Raw genomic sequence first — 6,340 nt, 5'->3', positions numbered from 1 at the left:
TGCTTTTATGTAAAGTTGGAATCGAGTTAAAGCAGGAAAGCATTGTGCCTTTCGGCCTGGCTCGATCGATCGAAGCTCGGGCAGAATGATTTTCTGCAGATTTTTCCAACTCAACCCTAAGTGTTTTAAAATGTTTTTAGGGTTTCTTATTTGTCCTAAGTATAAAAAGCAAACCCTAGCCACGTTTTAGTGTTACTTATAATTGCGGTTTGTGTAAATCTCTTGTGAGATCTAGAGGTGCTTTCCTTTACACAAACTTAGGGTTTTCAATGAGAAGATTTATCTACACCTTGATGATCAATTCAGTTGCTGCCATTGAATCTTGAAGAAAACACAAGCGGATGTGCTTGTATCTGGTGGTGAATCCAAGAAAGGAGTCCATGGATTCGGAGCTTGCACATGGTCGTGTCAGTAAATTCTACTGGTTGGTAGCAATAAGAAGTCGAGCGTGGGGGCTTGTAAGTCTTATTGTATGAACTTTGATTCTTTCAAGATAGTGGATTCAAGTTTACCTTGGGAATAACTAGGTCAAATCCTCCCCAGGTTTTTACCGGTTTGGTTTCCTGGGTGATCATGTCTTGTGTTATTTATTTTCTGCTGCTTTGCATGATTTGATCTTTGATATTGTGATAACCTAGACTTGTTTAATTGGACTAAGTAACAACATAGCTAATTACCTAGGTTAAATCAATTGTTTTAAGGGGTCTAAAAACTATCAAAATCATATCATGTAAGCAATTGAAATATAAATAACACACAATATGAAAACTTAGGAAAACCAAACTAGTAAAAAACTTAAAGAGGATTTAACCTAACTATCCTCAAGGTAAAACAGATCCACTATGAAAGAATTGAAGTTTGTACAATAAGATTTAGACCACTAACATCCTATTGCTACCTCATGTAGAAAACTTACTATCACAACCACAACCACGTGACAGCTCCGAGCCCACGGACTAATTCTTTCCTTGATCCACTGCAACCACAAGTACTCCCACTTGTAACTTTGAGACTCCACTCAAAGGTTTCAGATTTTCTTGAAATTCTTTACATAGCAACTAAAGCGATCACCAAGTTCTTAACATGAATCTTGATAACTCTAAGTGTGCATGAAGATCAACACCTCTAGATCTCACAAGAGATTTAACACATAGCACATCAACAACCTCTAAAATGTAGTTAGGGTTTTTCCTTTTATACTTGAAGTAAAATATAAAACCCTACACGTCAAACCGGGCTTGGGCTGAGTAAGAAAATTCTACAGAAAATTAATATGCACGAGGTTTAATCGACCGAGCCTTGCAGATTTAGCCAATAAATCCTGCAATTCACTCGATTCCAACTTTACACATAAACACACTTTGAGCAACCTAAATCTAGACTCTAATCATAGTTTGCCAACACATTACACATTGAAGTTCTAATACATTTAGTTCCTAAAGTCTTAAAACCTAACACAACCAAACATAATCCTTGCATCTAATTCTGTCTCTCTTAGGATCGTAGATATCAAAAGAGTGGGATGCCCCTACCCATTGTGAAGTGGCTAACTTTTTCCTCGGGGTACAATACACACCATCTAGGATTGACGAAGAACTATCTATCATTTCTTAGTTCAAAGCTCGGATTTCTCTTTTATTCATCCAGGTGAACTAAGGCCTCGAAAGCCCAATGTCAATCATGTTGCACTTATCAAGGCAATCTAATAATAGCATTTCTCATAATAGATACCACAACCATAGTGCCAATACACTTGGCAAGAGATTGTTGTGGGCTCTCAAGTTTAGTTTTAATTCAAGCCATAACATTCTCATGTTTTGGAACAATGGTGAACTATGTCCACAGAGAATACAATGAGTTTTAAAGTTTTTACTAGTTCATCTTGATCCATCCTAGCATAACTTAAGGATGAAAAGAAAAATGAAAGAATATGAAATATTGGGGAGTTTACTATTTTTCTCTATTTGATAGTAAAGAAGAAAACTCAACCGAAAGAAAGAGAGGTGGAGTATTTTTATCACAGGCCTAAAGACGTTTTGCTCTTCGAACTGGAGAGAAAACATATGGGAGAAAATTTCCCCTATTAGGAAAATGTTAGTTTTTAAATATGTAATCATAAATATTTAGGTTCTAAATATGTTGTATGTTGGCAAACCGAGAACAAAAATTTGTCTAAGATCGATTAGATCTTAGGGTCTTTGAAGTGTGTTAGATATTGCTCAAGTTGATACAAGTCAAGATTCAAGAACGTACAAGCTGCAGAAAGGAAAATTGAAAAACTGAAGAGCTCAACCAATTGAGAGAGAGCTTCGATCGATCGAACTATGAATTTGGCCCAAACAACCCGCGAAATGTTTAAGGTTTGACTCTAATATTGCTAGGCATATAAGGAAACCCTAATACACGTTTTTCAAGTCTTGAGAGTCACTCTTGTGATATCTGTGAGATTTTGTACTTTCTAACTCTATCAATCACCTATTGAAGATCAAATCCATATTGCTAGTACAGGTGGAGTAAAGTTACATCAAGCCTTTAGCTATCAAATATATTGAAAATCAAGGCATGAACACATGGTTCATGTGAGAATAGATCCAGATCAAAGAAGTTTAAGGATTTCAGAGCCCAATTTGTTAACTTTGTTAGATTTACTACGAATTGATATTCTTGACTGTAAATCTAAATTTGATATAGTGGATTGTTCTCTTGGAATAGTTTCCCCTAGATTTTTTTCCTTGAAATGAACTGTTTCATTGGTTTTTTTTTGTCATCGCATTTTCTGTCATTTAGATTTCCGCTGTGCATGTTAATTGTGATGAGTGTTTAACCTAAATTTGAATAATTAACCTAAGTAACAACTTGGCTAATAAATTATATTAAACATATTGTGTTTTCCAGGGGTCTAAAACTTAACAGAAAAGAATGCAAATTTATATTTTTGCTCATATCTCTCTAATGTGTTTGTAAGTTATGCTTCTTCTTCTTCTTCTTCTTCTTCTTTTTTTAAGCTTACAATTATATCATACTATTTTTTTTTTTATATGTTTGGTTAATATTTTTTTAAGGCGAACTATATTTTTCTAACTTCTATTGTAATGTATTATCTTTGCCTAATATACAACTAAGCTTTATAAGTTTTAAATTTATTTATTCAAATTTCTCATCTCTTAAGGAATGATGAGATTATCATAATAATAAAAACTTATCACAAAATTATAATGTTATCTTTAAAATGAAACCAAAAGAATAAAAGATAGACTTTATAATAATTTATTAATTAAAAAATTGGTAGGCCTATTCAAACTCATAGCCATGTAGATTGTGTTTTGATATAAACTCAAATTCCTACTTCCCAAAAAAAAAAAAAAAAAAAAAAAAAACTAAGAATTAACCCAAACCAAAATTCAACCAAAACTATAGCATAAAAGGGTAAGAGAAAGCAAACTTGTTTGTGGTGCACCAAGCCTAAACAAAAAAAATTTAGCTGCATATCCAATTCATATTGTGTGTACAATATGATAATAGTTGTCAAATACGTCCGATTAAGAAGGAAGAGAGAAATATCATGAATTATAAATTATGATGTGTTAACCATCAATGCAATAAACTATAAATTATACTACAAGAGTAATGCATTGTTGATTGTAGAATTGTTGAGAAAAGCATCCAAGTAGATGAATATATATATATATATATATATATTAGTTATGCTAAAAAGTGTGACAATTGATTTTATCATAACTTTACAACCAACTTATGATAATAATTTCCCTTCCCAACCCTATAATTTTCTTCATATTCTTTCTTTGAAGTAATTAAAACTCTCTTTTTTTCCCCTTCCAGTCATAGATGGTAGGCCAAGATACTTTTCATATTGTGTTATTTCTTCCAATCCCAAACTTCCTTTGATAGCAAGACATACGTTCTCCGGTGTGGATTTACTAAAGAACAAAGTTGTCTTGTTCTTGTTCACCTTTTGGCTGGAAGCATGCTCATAGGTTTCCAAAAGATTCAAAACTTTTCCATATTCATCGGTGGAAAATAAAAAACTATCATTTGCAAACAACATATGGGTTACTTTCGGGCCTCTTCTACAAAAAGAAAAGTCTTTGATATCACCCATAATTGCATCATTATAAACATAGCCATGTAATCCTTTTGTACAAAGGAAGAAGAGGAAAGGAGACAATGGGTCCCCCTAACGGATCCCTTTGGTAGGATGGATCAACCCTTTTGGCTCATTATTCACAAGGATAGGTAAGAAACAATTTTAACACAAACCATAATCAACCCAATCCACCTCTAACTGAACCCCATCTGTCACATAAGATCTTCCAAAAAAACCCATTTCACCCAATCATAAGCCTTACTCATGTCCAATTTTAGTGCCATATGCCCAGTATCACTTGAATTATGTGACTGCATTCAATGAGGATATTATTAGAAATAAGGTGATTTTTCACAAAGGCTGGTTGATGTTTCATAGTAATATTTGGCAGGATTTTTTTTCAACCTATTTGCAAGTACTTTGGAGAACAGTTTGTAAAGAACATTACACAAGCTAATAGGACAATATTCATGAATAAATTCAGGATTTATGATTTTAGGAATGAGAGTAATGAAAGTGTGGTTGATAGGATGGGGAAGAGTACCTGAGTTAATCCAAGAGAGGACAGAACTAACCACATCATGATCAACTACCTGCCAAAAATGTTGATAAAAAAGTGAAGGCATCCCATCGGGTCCCAGGGCTTTTAGTGGTGCAATTTGCTTCAAGATTGTGACCACTTCACACTCTAAAAAATCCCCAGTCAACATATTGTTCATATCCTCAAAAATCACATGGGAGACATAGGTGAGCGTAGCATTTGAAGATTTCGGATTGACTATTGAAAAAAGAACTTGATAGTAGTTAAAAAGGAATGCAACAATTTCTTCAGATTGATCTTGCTAGGATTTAGATTCATCAAAAATACCTCCAATCATATTTTTCATATGTTGTTTGGTAGCCCTGCTATGAAATAATTTTGTGTTAAAGTCTCCATACTTCAACCAACGCACCCGAGATCTTTGGCTCCACAACTGGGCTTCTCTGTCAAGGAGAATATTAACCTCAGCCTTTTACTCTCTGATCTTGCAATTTGATCCACTAATCAAGGCTTCTCTCTCGACTTGGATCAATAGATTTTTTTTCTTCTCCAACTCCTTTTTAACATTCCCAAAAACATTTTGATTCCACCATGAAAGATCTTTTCCACATGTCTCCACTCTTTTTAAAATAGCATTATGCCCCCAAATCATGTAGGCCCGAATTCCATGAAGCTTCAACTGTCTTAGCACAATTAGAATCAGACAACCACATTTCTTTAAATCAAAAGATTTTTTTCCTTGGCAAAGGATCAAGGCCTGTAAGATTAATTAATAAGGGAGAATGATCTGATGAGTCACAATGAAGATGATGAACTCGTGCACTTGGAAATTTAAGAAACCAATTATTTGCAGCCAATCCACTTTCAAGACTTTGCCAAATAAAATGCCCATTCTCAAATTGTTTGTTCCATGTAAATCTTGGCTCGATAGAGCCTAGGTCCATAAATCCACACTCATTTATGGCATCCCTAGACAACTACATCTGTTGGTGATTGCATAGTGCTCCCCCTAATTTTTCTTCTCATCTTACAAGTTCATTAAAATCCCTAACACAACCATGGAATATCAGAACCACGCTTCAACCTTCGAAGACTGTCCCAAGCCTTTATCCATTGAAAAAGTCTCTGGTTCCCCATAAAAACTAGTGAAATGCCAATCATTATTAGAATTCTTATCAATACAAGTATCAATAAAGTACCTACACGAATCCTCAATGGTAAGATTAAATAAAGACTTCCAAGCAAAGCAAGCCCACCTCCATGGCCTTCACTAGGAACCACCCATTTTTTATCAAAATCAATGTAGTGTAAAACACTATCTAGCCTAGCTTTATTTATTCATGTTTCGGTTATAAATACAATAGAGGGATCTTTTACCCAAATAATATTTAAAAGCTCCTCCTTCCCTGTACTTAAGTTTCCAAACCCATAATAATTACAAACTAAGAAATTTATGATTCTTGACGGAGTTGGTTACCAGCCTCCACCAATGGAAAAGATAATACTTCATCATCCCTCAAAACTTGCTTCTTCTTGCAAGGTAATTCAAAAAGATCACCAACCTCTGAAAAAATCCATTTGCCTCCTCCTATGGTTTTTGTGTTCTTTTGATTATTACCCACTCTGTCTGATCTTGCCAAGCGGGTCCACGTATTTTCCTTCTTTTTTTTTTTTTTTGTTGTGGTGGAACTTGA

The sequence above is a fragment of the Quercus lobata genome, chromosome 3, assembly GCF_001633185.2.
Source record: "Quercus lobata isolate SW786 chromosome 3, ValleyOak3.0 Primary Assembly, whole genome shotgun sequence".
In the NCBI taxonomy this organism is placed as follows: domain Eukaryota; kingdom Viridiplantae; phylum Streptophyta; class Magnoliopsida; order Fagales; family Fagaceae; genus Quercus; species Quercus lobata.
This window is presented reverse-complemented; position numbering follows the sequence as displayed.